Below are 14373 nucleotides of genomic sequence, written 5' to 3' on the forward strand. Positions count from 1 at the left end.
GCATCAAGTTTTCCCAGGACTGTCACAGAGGCATGGGAATGGCAGGCTTGGAAACTGCCTTGAGACAACCCGTGGACTATGAAAAAGCTGACTCTATTATTGTGAAATTTGTCTTTATCTTCTGTTCCACTTCCCAATTCTCACTTGAAGTTCTCATCTTAATTTAGCAATTATGCTCATTTAAACAAATGAATCTGCCTGTAGTCTCACCCACCCAGGAGACTGAGGCAGGAGGATAGAAAGTTCAAGGCCAGCCTGGGCAACTTAGAGAGATTTGGTCTCAAAATAAAAAGTCAAAAAGGGCTGGAGGTATAGCTCAGTCATAGGACATTTGACTACCATCCATGAGGCCTTGAGTACAATCCCAAGTAACAGAATAAAAAATCTGCAAAACTCAGTAATTAAACTTACGCTTACTGAGGAACTGCCATATGCCAGGGAAACAAATACAGGTCCCCTTGTTATACACAAAGCACGAATACTTTGTGTCCACACAATATACTTTCAGATCTGCAAAGTGGGTGTCAACAGCCTGACTTATAACCTTGGGCAAGTCACCTGGTCTCTCATGACTCAGTTTCTTCAACTGTAAAGCTATTTTCTTAGTCGTTATGAAGACTAAATAAGTTAATGCATGGAAAGCGTTTATAACAATGCCTGGCACACATTAATTGCTTAGTAATTTCGTATCACTTGAAATTTATTAAAACCATGTGTTATAGTTTAGGTCTAGAATATCCCCCAAAAGTTACCTGTGTAGAGGTGAAGGTTGGGGAAGCTGACTCAATCATAGAGGGGGCTATACTCATCAGAACATTGATCCATTGATGAGTTCATAGCTAAACGTGCTGTCAGGAGGTGGGCCTGGTTGGAAGAGATGTGTCACCAGGGGTGTGCCTTTGGAGAGCATATCTGCCTTGCTACGTGGTAACTATTGTAAAAGTAGGGTACAGGCCTTTGTACCTCACACAGCCCTGAAGAATCCCAGAAACTCAAAGTAGTGCTGATCCTGTTGCTGATAGCATTAGACGAAGTGGGAATAAAGATATTTTGTTGGCAGAGATCATACCTCATTTACAGAAGAGCTGTGCGCCCTTTAAAATCCAATTTTGTATATAGTTTGAAACTACATCTTATATTCTAATTGTTCTGACATTTTCCTTCAGCACTTAAACTGTCATGGTGAATTTGGTGACCTAAAAGGATAAATATTTTCTCCATAATCTAAGTATTTGGTAGAGAGATGTGGCCACTTCAGCCACACCATCAAATTGAGCCAAGATGGAGCTTACTATCCTACGTGTCACAGGAGGAGTACTAGGTGCACAGCAGCAACAGCCCTGTAGTTTGTGTACCTTGAAGGTTATGACTTGCAATCCACTATGAGTGTTATAAATTACATTTTGGAAATTAACATGGTTAGGCCACAGAGGGCTGAATGTTTAGAGATAGATGACAGTAAGTCATCAGAAAGTGGGCAAATGGAACTTGCACTGTGGTAGTGTTGGAGGAAGTAAGTGTGGAAGACTGAGCTTGTGAAAAGGAGGGAAGTGAATTAAGTAATGAGTCAAACATCAACATGAGAGGAGGGCACAGCAGGCTTGAGTACTCCAAAGAGGCTATAAGAAGAGGCTCTCGGGGGAAATGAAATGACAAACTGGTAGTTGCTGATGCTTACATAGTACATACAAATGGTGATCAAAAGATACAGTGGATATTTAAATTAAAAAATTATTACAATAAAAGACATTGTGTGGATGATGGAATAAGTATTTAAAACAAGGAGGGAGTATTTTAAGTATTTAGAGAGGCATTAATGGCAAGATGTCTTTCACTAATGAATATTTTTAAGCATTCAGTGTATTTTTATCACATTTCACATATGCCCTGTGCAGGCTCAATTCTATGCTGTTTTAGATGTGTTAAGCATTCTTCACAATAACCCAGTGAAGTAAGTATGATTAACACTGCTATTGTACAGATTAAGAGAAAAAAAAACACAGAAAGTGTTAAAGTGAGTCAGGCTTGGTGTCACATACCTGTAATCCCAGCACTGTAGGAGGCTGAGGCAGGAAGATCGCAAGTTCCAACCAGCCTGGGCAATTTATCATAGTGAGACCCCAAGATTAAAGAAAAAAAACTTTTTGGTACCAGGGATTGAACTTAGGACCTTGTGCTTTCGAGGCAGGCTTGGTGCCACTGAGCTAAATCCCTGGCCCAAGAAATCTTTTTTAAAAAAAGCTTGGGATGCAGCTCAGTGTGAAGGCCTGGGTTTAAAAAAAGTGTTTAAGTGACTCACCCATGTCACACAGCTAACAACGAAGCCCAGCTGAGATTTGAACTTCCAATCCAAGTCCATGCTATTGATAATTATGCTCTGTTGCCTCTTTCATGCATGGGTAACAAAATAAGATGGAATGTTAAGAGGTTAGCCTTTTACTGTACAGGACAATGGACTGGCAGTTAGGTTAGTGTTCAGCATCAACACCTGAGTAATCTATTCAAGAGTGTCACAACAGAAAGGTGCTAAGTAAGAGAGACTGCACAAGTTCAGCCAGTGAACATCAGGACTGAAACAAAGAGAGGAAGTTACGGTGGATTAGAGAAACTACTTTAATAGCAAAGTGTAATCTAGGAGCTATGGCTTCATACTACAAGAAACATTTTTTTCAAAATTTTCCAAGTTCCATGCTGCAATTGAAAAGTATCTTAATGAAAAATGTGCAGATTTTGTGCAACTTTACCATAGTCCTAGATTAAATAGCATGTGAAATATTTCTTTGTCACCACAATACAAATGAATATACCACTGATTTTGGATAAGTTTAGTAATTTGTGAATTATTCCCTTCAATTTTTATCCCTTGAACAAAAGTAATATTGACTTTATAGGTATAGATTTAATGACTGCAGTTTTTAGGAAATGTTATTAAATGGCTGGAGATATTTTTAAGCCAGTGTAGATTTGGTTAGGAGATATTCTAAAATGCATTTGACAAATTGCCTTCACTTTTATTAACACAGTGGAAAGAATGGCAGGAAGATTTCTAGGCAATTTAAACACATATTTTTAAGCAGTTACCCTCTTTTCTTTTTCTTGATGTTCAAGATGCTGTATAATCTTACTCTAAAGAAAAACAAAAGCTAATGTTTTAGCATTCATCTATAGCAGAATATAATTGTGGTGAGGGAATAATTTTATTGTGAACATGGGCACTCATTCTCTCTTTTTTTTTTTCAGTGGTACCATAGATCAAACTCAGGACTTTGCACTCCCGAGGCAGGCACGGCACCACTGAGCTAAATCCCCGGCCCTATTGTGAACATTTAGAGGAAGAATTGCCAGTGACCCAAAAGATAAGACTTCTTCATGTGCTGTATCTAAGGTTTGATCCCTACAGTGTAAATAAGTCAAAGTAATCATTTGACTAGGTTAAACTATTTTTGTTTTCTGTCATCTTCCTTAACCAAACATACACATTTGTAGTTGTAGAACAAGCAGATATGCCAGCTCTTATGAAACAGTAAAAGCTGAATCAGTTGTGATGGTGCATTGGGCCTGGTCAGTATAAATTTGGAAGCACACCAACTTTGGCGGGTGGCTTCTCTGGAGTGTCATTGTACATTTCAGGTTCTTGGGAGATGGACTCTGTGCAGGAATTTTATTAGGGAGTGAAGCAAGGTCAGCAGGAAAGCAGTTGGGCTCTGATGTGGTCTCACCTGAGGCCTCAGCTAACCCACAGGGAGAGCTCTGAGGTAGGGAGAGGCCTCCAGCACTGTACTGAGTTGTAACAGTGGGGCCTGGCCTTTACAGTTCCATCCCATCCTGTCGTTGGGCACAGGCTGCTCCTGGAAACTGGCTTTCTATAGTCAAGGAACAATTCCTGTAGAAAGTGGACACTGAGGACAGTCAAGCAGCATCCTGTCCAGAAGTTGGAATAAATGCTTCAGTCTTGAAAAGGAAATGTGCGCAACACACAACAGTGTTCTCTGTAGTAAGTGGCCAAAATACTTTGCAATTTTAAGGGAGAAATGGAAATAATAAAAAATAGTATATATATTTTATTGTTGACCTTTAAATTATAGTGTTGTCTAAAAACTCCTTTTTTAAGAGAATTAAGAGAAATTTTGTTATTTAAGCCTTTTGCATAAAAAGGAAAGGAAGTAATATATCTAATTACATACTGATTATCAAGAGACTATATATGTCTGAGCTCTGTCTTAAAACTTAACACATGCTCTATCATTTAAGGTGTGCAATTTCCTTGCAGGAAAGGTACTATTGTCCCAATTCCACTGATAAGTAAACAAAATTAGAAAGGCTAAGGGACTTGTCCAAATCATACAGTTAATGGTATAGTCATGAATTTGCCCAAATCAAAGCTGGTTTTTTTGATTCTATCCTGTGCTATTCATTCTAGATCTTGGACATTAGCCAGAAATTTTCTCCTTCAGTGTATAACTTTTTGCCTCAGTTCTAACAATGTTTTCTTATCTAGCACTTTGACCTCAGAAACCTTAGAAATTTGGTATTAAACCATTTATCTCCTTGGACCCTTGTCAGAACCCTGTTGGATAAAAAAGAATATTTTTATCCCCAATTTAGCAGGACTGTAGTGCTGATGACAGTTATGTAGTACTGATGGCCCCAAGTTATGAAAAATGGGCCATTCTCTGATGGCTTCAGCCCTACACTTCTATTTTTAATAAATTAGATTGTAGGTAAAGGAAACCCTTGATGCATAGTATGGTAGGAGTCAGAAGAGAGCATAGATCTACTGATTACAAATCCCATGCTTGGTTTCCTCAATGAGATTAACATGGGAAAAAGAAAAACATGAACATATGCAAACATCATAAGTACAGAAACAGATCAACCTTTAAATGATCATGCATTATAAGTCTTTAATTTATGGTGAAGATATTCTGAAACTACTAGAAAGAAATGATTTAAGGGGCACTAGGAAAAATGTAAGCATATATGCTTTAAGTATGTAACTTAAATGAATTTTGAAATGAACCTCCTTTAAATTTACATACCTTCCTAAAGGCTTCTTATTTCATTAGAATGCCTGTGGTATGTGTCCCTTTTTCTGAGACTCTAGTTGACTGAACCCCCAAATGAATCATGTTACAAAGGATACAACACTTGCATTGCTCTGTGACAGCCCATTTCCTCTGGTGTGTTTCTGATGGCACAATTAAGGTTGACAAAGTTCTCTTGTTCCTTTGTTTATCTTAATAGGGCACTGCTTGTGTCAAATAATTTAAGAAATTTTAAGGCATTTCAGATTGTCATATTTTATCTTGTATAATTAAAAAATGGAATCAGGAGAGTTATAATATTCCATAACATATTCTTATATATAAAAAGTTCATGAAAATAACCTCAAGTATTTTATGTATTTTCTCAAGCAACTATTACTTTATTATCTTTGGTTCAGCTCAAATCTTAATTTAATGGAGGATTTTGAAAGCAGTTGGACAGAGCAGATAATTTCTGCGTGATTGATGCAGTGTCCCATATATATTTTATAAATACATTATAAGTTATTTGGGACTTTAGTATTAAAAACAGATGCCAGTATTTTTGTCTGTTGAAATAAAAAGGGGGATTTAGGTATATAGACACCAAGATTAATACAGCATTACTACACATGCTGTATGTATATTCAACTGCCGTAAGTCAGTCAATTTAAAAACACGTTGACAATTTATTTACATAAATCTAAAGGGCTATAAATTATATTATCACAATGTTATAAAGACAATTTATTTCTATTGTTCTGGGTATGAAAATGGTCACAGGATAACAGCAATACCATTGCATATTTATACATTCTTGTGGTATGACACAGACAATTTATAAAGATTTATTCATGAAAGCCAAATTAAGGCTTTGTTTGAGTTCTGTTTGACTACCTCAAATCAGAATCAAGTACTAAGATTAATATGTTGAGAATTAATATATAATGTATAATTATTTAACAGTTTCAGATTTTATTATTATCTTCAAATTCCATAGTAATGTATTTGAAGGAAGTTTTCCCTGTCATTCTAGTCAGTTGGCCCAAGTCTTTAAGGAGAATGCTCGTGTCCTAAAACTTCAATAGAATCTAAACCTGAGTTTATAGCAAAAGCCACAATACTTCTACTTTAAGGACAAAGACCCCACATACACAGTCACGTGCATGCAGAAGCTGGAAGGTACTTGGGTCCCAGGAGAGGGACCTGGTTCCTTCTCAGTGGGAATGGTGGAGACGGGCACAGTGAATGAGGTGGGTCTGTGGCACTGGGGCTTGTGATTCTTGGGAATGTAGTGCAAGTTTCTCTGCATCTTCTAATTTTCAAAAGAAGACAAAAATAGAGGTGTTTTGGTGAAATTTCCTGAGTTTTAGAAAACTGGAGTGGGCCAAATAAATCCTGTATGTAGGCTACATGTGGCCCAAAGACCTCCCGTATGCATATTCCATCTAAGTCATTGAGAGACCAGAGTCCTGAGTCATCTTCCACTTTACATATAATGGATGCCAGTGTATTTTGAGTAAGAAACTATCTTAAAATCTTCAAAATAGGATCAAACCCAACTTTGGACAGGTTTAAGTTTTCTTCAAGTGTGAAAAATATCATGACTGTCCAGTTTTCTAGTTTAAGCATGTATCTATACTATTTAGCCCAAAATAGGGAGCTGTTAGAATCATGCTTCATTTTGCATGTTGTCTTTTATTATTGATTGGCCCAAATTGGATACCGAATTTCCCCTTTTCCATTTGTATCTTAGTATGAGATTTCCTGTCTTGATTAAAACCTTTATGGTCAGTTTTTATCTGATCACTTGTCTGTCTGATGTCCTTGCTATATTTTTATAACATTTTAAACAGAAAATGTAAGTGCTATTTGTGGAACACAAGCTGTTCTACTGTGAAGGGTCTCTAGTGATTTCTCAAGTTGTTTTCACATTCAGCTGATACTAACTTCTAGAACAGAAGTCTGGGAACTACGAAGGAATGTTAGACCACTGAACACAGGTTTTCTTCCTTTCCAAGTCTGTCTTTAGGGGCAGAGTGAAAAAATGAATGAGAATGGAAAATAGATGAGCATAGCTGAGCACGGGGCTAATTTTATTGATCTCAATCAGGCTCAATTCAGCTTGAAGACAATATAATAATCTATAAAAAATGGAATACTAACAAGAAGCCAAACTACTACTACTTTTTCTTAAAAGCTCAATGTGTTATAGTAATCAGGAGCTCATAAATTGCTCTTACTAGCAGTTTAGAAAAAGACACTGTGTGAAACATACTTAGAGTTGGAAACTGTAAAAAGATTCTTTTTCCCTGTTGCTCCTGAGGTATTTTTTGTATGTGTTGAGTTTCATTTTTGGTTGTGCCATGGAACACATAGGGATTTTGTGCTGCTTCTTGAACATGTGGTAGACAAGGAGGGTTCAAGATGCAATTGAGTTATTTTAAATACCAAGAAGCCAAATGTAAACAACACTTTGTAAGATTGTCTCCTCATTGTGAATGTGAAGACAGTGAGTCCTCACATTTCCCTCCTCATTATGCTGAGTTACCTGGTAAGAATTACTGAGTGGTAGATGAAAATGAGGATAGAGAGGAGCAAAAAAAATACTCCAGTTTCTTCCAACCCAAGCCTTTCTCTCTTCCCTCACCAGGAAACTTTCAGTCCCTTTCTTTCATCAGCAAGCAATACTAGAAATCTCTAGCCAAAACACCATTGAGAACTGTTAACACCTCAAAGCAAACAAAAGTAAAACGAAATATTTACAGCAGCCATGAAAATCACTTAGAAAGTCAATCTGACCTTATTAGCTCTGTCAGTGTCTGTAGTCTCCTCAATATTTACTATTACTTTGCTCTACACATATAAAAAAGCATTTCACTAACCCATTTTGTTACTTCTACTAAAAGTCCATGGAAAACTTAAAGAAATTTGTACTACCTCATCACCTGGATCTCAACAAATTTATAAGGCACCTCCTGATGGTGGGTAATACCTGTTTATTAAGCTGATTTTCAGGCTCCTTACATGCAAACTTTCATAATTAGCTTTATACCTTAGAATTTAAGCTTAAACAAGGAGTAGACATTGAATCAAGTGGTCATGGACTAAGAGGAAAGAAAAATGTTTTTTAATGAATTTCTGATGCTCGACGCCCCCCCCACCACACCTTGCTTTCTATTTCAAGAGACTGCTTTATGGTAAGAAAGGACATACTTAAACTCTCCAGTGCCAGAAACTTTTATTTTATGTCTTGGCTAGCCAGTAAAGATAATCAGCACCTTGCCTCCCCTAAAACTGACAGAGTACATTTTTAAAGTGTTGAAAGAGAAGTATACAGAGCTTACAGGTTGTACAGTTGCAATTCCCTGGCCTTGGCAAAGATTTTGAAACTTAAGTTGTTTTCAGTTGTCAGGGTAAAGCACTATGGTCAATTAAATGAATCAGCTACTTTAATCATTGGTATTTTCTAGCTAATATATAAATATCAGAGGTGCATACCCTGAAATATTTTTAAAAATCAATATTATTCTTAGCAGTGTTCAATTTTTTTCTGGTATTATGTTACTTTTACCAAAGGAACCAATTTGTTTCCCACTTTGGTGAGTCTGTCAGCTGTTATAGTGTATTAAAAAGGCAAACTTATTTAAAGGCTCGGGTTTAATCCTTTGGAAATAAACCCAATCCCAGATTTTAAGTGAATACTGCATAAATTCAAGACAAATGTGGTGAATCTTCACCTTATTTTGACTTTTATTTGGAAAACGATATGATTTTCTATACTCTTGGCCACAGTTTAGAACTGTGGCTCCTCTGATGTTTCCTCAAAAGAGCAGTGAGACCCTTTGCCTCTCAGGTTTGTAGGAAACTCCGTTGTCTTCAGGAAGGCCCCCACCATGTGAAATCCACCCCTAGCTGCAGACAAGCAGGTCTGTGCACGCCCTACCGAGGTCGCGAGTCATGCAAAAGACGCCGAATCACCCCGCTGCAGACAGGCAGCCACCTGGTTCCACACTACAAAGACGCAGAGGACACCAGACCACCAGACCAAGGTACTGAGTCCCGCTGCTCCCGGCCCAGAGGTAGGGGTTTCTGAGCTGCCGTCCCACTGCTCCTGGTCGAGGGGAAGGGGCTTCCCAGTCACCATCCCTCCTGCTGCTCCCAGCCCAGAGGAAAGGGCTTCTGGGCCACCTTCTGTCCCGCTGCTCCTGGCCCAGAGGAAGGGGCTTCCAGGCCACCATCCCGCCCGCTGCTCCCAGCCCACAGGAAAGGGCTTTTGGGTCACCATCACTGCTGCTGCTCCCGGCCCCTGTCCCACCTCTCCCAGCTCAGAGGAGGTAATCCGTGCAGGCGCTAACAGCCCCCCACCCCAGTCGAAATGAGAAAACACATAAATAAGTCTCAAAACCAGACTTCCAGATCACCTACAGCAATCCCAAAGGGAAATGAGATGGAACACTCTGATACTCAACCACCTGGACCCACTGAACTGGCAACAAAAGGGGATCTGGAAAAAATGAAATCAGAAATAATTTCTCAGATAACAGGAGATATTGTGTCCCTAGTGCAAGATATGATTAATAAATCTAGAGAGGAGCTGAGGAACATGATGGAATCCCAAGATAAGAAACAAATGGAATCCATAAAACAGATGCAAATAGATTTCCAGGGCATGAAAAACTCCATGGAAAGTCTACACAGCAGAATGAGCCAATGTGAGGACAGAATATCAGATATAGAAGATAAGATTGCAGTTAGTGACCAGGAAAAGAAAAATTGCTTCAAAATTATAAGGGAACATGAGAAATCAATCCAGCAGCTCGTAGATGATGCAAAGAAGAATAACATAAGACTGACTGGGCTCAATGAAGAAACAGGAGAGAGTGGGGATGACATAAAAAATCTCTTCACAGAACTAATGGCAGAAAACTTCCCAAGCAGGGGAAAAGAGCTTGACATACAGATAAGTGAGGCATATAGGACTCCAAATAGTCTTGATCAAGAAAATCTACACATAGGCATATAACTGTTAAGATACCAGAAACTCAACAGAAGAACAAAGTTCTACAAGCAGTTAAGAGAAAAGAAACAAATCACATACAGAGGAAAGCCCATTAGAATCACAGCAGACTTCTCAACACAAACCATCAAGGCAAGAAGAGCTTGGAGTGACATATTCCAAGCCCTAAAAGAAAACAGCCTCCAACCCAGATTGATGTACCCTGCAAAACTATCTTTCAAAATGGATGGAGAAATAAGATACTTTCATGACAAAGAGCACCTTAGGAACTTCGTGAATACCAAACCAGCACTCCAAAGAATTTTGCACAATATCCTAGGAATAGACATTGAGGATCACAACCCCAGGAAGCAAAGCAGAATGAACCCATCTGGCATGACAAGAAATTCAATGTAAAGGGGGAGAACCCAACAAAAAGAAAAAGTCCTGTCAATGACAAGTCAATGCATTTCAGTTATAACCATCAATGTTAATGGTCTCAATTCACCAATCAAAAGAAATAGACTGGCAGAATGGGTCAAGAAGCAAAATCCAACAATATGCTGCATACAAGAAACACACTTAATTCAAAAGGAAACTCATAGACTGAAAGTTAAAGGGTGGAAAACAATACTCCATGCGACAGGAACCCGAAAAAAAAGCAGGAGTAGCTATCCTCTTGGCAGACCAAGTAGATTTCAAACCAACACTGACTAAGAGAGACGAAGAAGGACACTATATCCTTGTAAAGGGAAGAATCCAAGAGGAAGAGATGACAATCATAAATATCTATGCACCAAACACTAGTGCACCCAACTATATAAAACAAATACTAACAGACGTGAAAAGTCATATATGCACTAATACAATTGTAGTGGGGGATTTCAACACCCCACTGTCACAAATAGATAGATCAACTAGACTAAAAATAAGTAATGAAATACTAGAACTCAATCGAACTCTTGAACAAATGAACTTAACAGATGTTTACAGAGTCTTCCACCCCACAAAATCAGAATACACATTCTTCTCAGCTGCACAGGGGTCATTCTCCAAAATAGACCACATACTCACACATAGACCATGTTTAAGTAAGTGCAAAGGAATTGAAGTTATCTCCTGTATATTATCAGACGATAGTGCGATGAAATTGGAGATCCATAGCAAAAGAAACTCAAAAAATTTCATAAACACGTGGAAATTGAACAACACACTTGTGAATAACCAATGGGTCACAGAGGAAATTAAAGAAGAAATCAGACATTTCCTTCAATTAAATGACAATGACAATACAACATATCGGAATCTATGGGACACAATGAAAGCAGTCTTACGAGGGAAATTCATAGCAGTGAATGTGCATATTAGGAAAACAGAATGAGCCCAATTAAACAAGCTGATGCTGAACCTCAAGCTTCTAGAAAAAGAAGAGCAGGACAACCCCAAAGCTCATACTAGGGAAGAAATTATGAAGATCAGAGGAGAAATCAATGCAATGGAGACTAAGAGAACAATACAAAAAAATCAATGAAGCCAAGAGTTGGTTCTTCGAAAGAATCAACACAATTAACAAACCTTTAGCCAACCTTGTCAGAAAAAGGAAAGAAAAGGCCCAAATCCATGCAATTAGGAATGAAAGAGTGAAATTACAACAGACCCAGCAGAAATCCAGAGGATCATCAATACCTACTTCTAGGACCTATACGTCAATAAGATGGACAACACAGTAGAAATGGACAGATTCCTAGATACATATGAATTACCAAAGTTGAACGAAGAAGATCTAAAAATTCTGAACAACCCAATATCAACCAATGAAAGTGAAAATGTAATTGAAAACTTATCAACTAAGAAAAGCCCAGGCCCTGATTGCTTTATTGCTGAATTCTACAAGACATTTAGAGAGGAACTGCTGCCACTACTGTTTAAACTCTTCAATGAAATTGAAAGGGAAGCAATACTCCCAAATTCTTTCATTCCTGGAAGCAAGCATCACCTTGATCCCCAAAGCAGAGAAAGACCCAACTGAAAAAGAGAACTATAGGCCAATCTCACTAATGAACATAGATGCAAAAATCCTTAATAAGATACTGGCAAACAGAATGCAGAAGATCATCAAGAAGATCATACACCCTGATCAAGTGGGATTCATCCCAAGGATGCAGGGATGGTTCAATATACAAAAATCAATCAATGTAATACACTATATCAATAGGGCCAAGGACAAAAACCATATGATTATCTCCATAGACGCAGAAAAAGCATTTGACAAAGTCCAACATGCATTTATGATAAAAACCCTACAAAAAATTGGAATAGATGATCTCTACCTCAAACTGATAGAAGCCATCTATGAAAAACCAACAGCCAGTGTCATACTAAATGGTCAAAAACTGAAATCCTTCACACTAAAATCAGGAACAAGACAAGGATGTCCACTATCACCACTCTTGTTCAATATAGTTCTGGAAACATTAGCCATGGCAATTAGACAAGAGAAAGAAATGAAAGGAATAAAGATAGGTAATGAAGTAGTCAAATTGTCATTATTTGCAGATGACATGATACTCTATATAGAAGACTCCAAGAAGTCCACCAAAAGTCTTCTAGATTTAAGAACCAGATTCAGTCAAGTAGCTGGTTACAAGGTCAAAACACAAAAATCAATAGCTTTCCTCTACATGAATGACAGATTCACTGAGAGAGAAATAGGGCAAAGAATTCCTTTCACAATAGCATCCAAAAAACTGAAATACCTAGGAATCATCCTAACGAAAGAAATGAAAGACCTCTTCTCTGAAAACTATGGCACTCTGAAAAGAGAGATTGAAGATGATATCAGAAAATGGACAGACATTCCCTGCTCCTGGGTAGGAAGGATTAATAGAGTGAAAGTGGCCATACTTCCAAAACTGCTATGTAGATTTAATGCAATTCCAATTGAGATCCCAGCAGCATACTTCATAGACCTTGAGAAAACAATCCAAAAATTCATTTGGAACAAGAAGAGAGCCAGAATAGCAAAAGCAATTCTAGGTAACAGAGACATGGCAGGGGGTATCACAATCCCCAACCTACAACTCTACTACAAAGCTACTGTGATAAAAACAGCATGGTACTGGCAAAGAAACAGGCTTGAGGACCAGTGGAACAGATTAGAAGATGCAGAAACAACGCCAGACACACTCAGCCATCTCATCTTTGACAAAGGAGCCAAACACCCCCACTGGAGGAAAGATAGCCTCTTTAATAAATGGTGCTGGAAAAATTGGGCTTCAACTTGCCAAAGATTAAAACTAGACCTGTATCTCTCACCCTGCACTAAACTAAAATCAAAATGGATTAAAGATCTAAATATTAAAATAGAAACTCTGAACCAGTTGGAAGAGAGGTTCGTTAGAACCCTTGAAGACATCGGTGTAGGCAAAGATTTTATGAACAAAACCTCAGTTGCCCGTGAACTAGCACAAACAGTCAACAAGTGGCATCTCTTCTTATTAAAAGGCTTCTGCACAGCAAGAGAAACCACCAGCAGTGTGAAGAGACAACCCACAATGTGGGAAAAAATCTTCACCTGCTCTTCCTCAGACAAAGGTTTAATATCTCGAATCTATAAAGAACTTAAAAAGATCAGACCTCCCGAATTTAAAGACCCAATCCAAAAATGGGCATCTGAAATGAACAGACATTTCTCAGACAAAGAAGTAGAAATAGCAAATAAATACATGAAAAAATGTTCAACATCACTGGTCATTGGAGAGATGCAAATGAAAACAGTGCTGAGATTCCACTTCACTCCAGAAAGAATGGCTGCTGTCATGAAATCAACCAATATCAAATGCTGGCAGGGCTGTGGGGAAAGAGGAACCCTGCTCCACTGCAGGGAGTGTAGACTGATGGAACCACTGTGGAAATCAGTATGGAGATACCTCAAAGAACTAGGACTGGAAGTCCCATTTGACCCAGCTATTCCAGTGCTGGGTATCTTCCCCAAAGAATTAAAAGAATCATACCACAGTGATATATGTGCACCCATGTTCCTAGCAGCACAGTTTGTAATAGCTAAAACTTGGAAACAGCCCAAATGCCCATCAACTGGAGACTGGATAAAGAAAATGTGGTTGTTTTATAAAATGGAGTACTACTCAACCATAAGAAATGAGAAATTAGAGACATTTATAGCTAAGTGGATGCACATTGAGGCAATACTCTTAAGTGAAATAAATAGGACACACGTGTAAATACCGAATAGTTTCTCTGATGTGAGAAACTGAAAGTGTAAATAAGGACTAAATGTATAATAGGTCATGTGAAATAGGAAGAAAAGGGGCAAAGGGGAAGGAAGTGGGA

The 14373-nt window shown here is 38.2% G+C and overlaps 1 protein-coding gene across 10 annotated transcripts in view; it reads left to right on the forward strand.

Moving 5' to 3' along the window:
• The window catches only part of Sncaip (synuclein alpha interacting protein), a 151399-nt gene that overhangs the window by 23592 nt on the left and 113434 nt on the right, over positions 1-14373 (forward strand). For 2 of the 10 annotated variants that reach the window (XM_087180506.1, XM_087180508.1), the window contains exon 2: positions 3241-3385. The exons of 6 other annotated variants lie outside the window; for them this stretch is intronic. The gene's annotated coding sequence lies outside the window, so the exon portion shown is untranslated. 2 more of the 10 variants (XM_021266273.2, XM_004854486.4) reach the window with 2 other exon arrangements.

This window comes from Heterocephalus glaber, unplaced genomic scaffold (genome assembly GCF_053883595.1).
Source record: "Heterocephalus glaber isolate CG9 unplaced genomic scaffold, H.glaber_assembly_v1.0 deba00001463, whole genome shotgun sequence".
NCBI classification, from domain to species: domain Eukaryota; kingdom Metazoa; phylum Chordata; class Mammalia; order Rodentia; family Bathyergidae; genus Heterocephalus; species Heterocephalus glaber.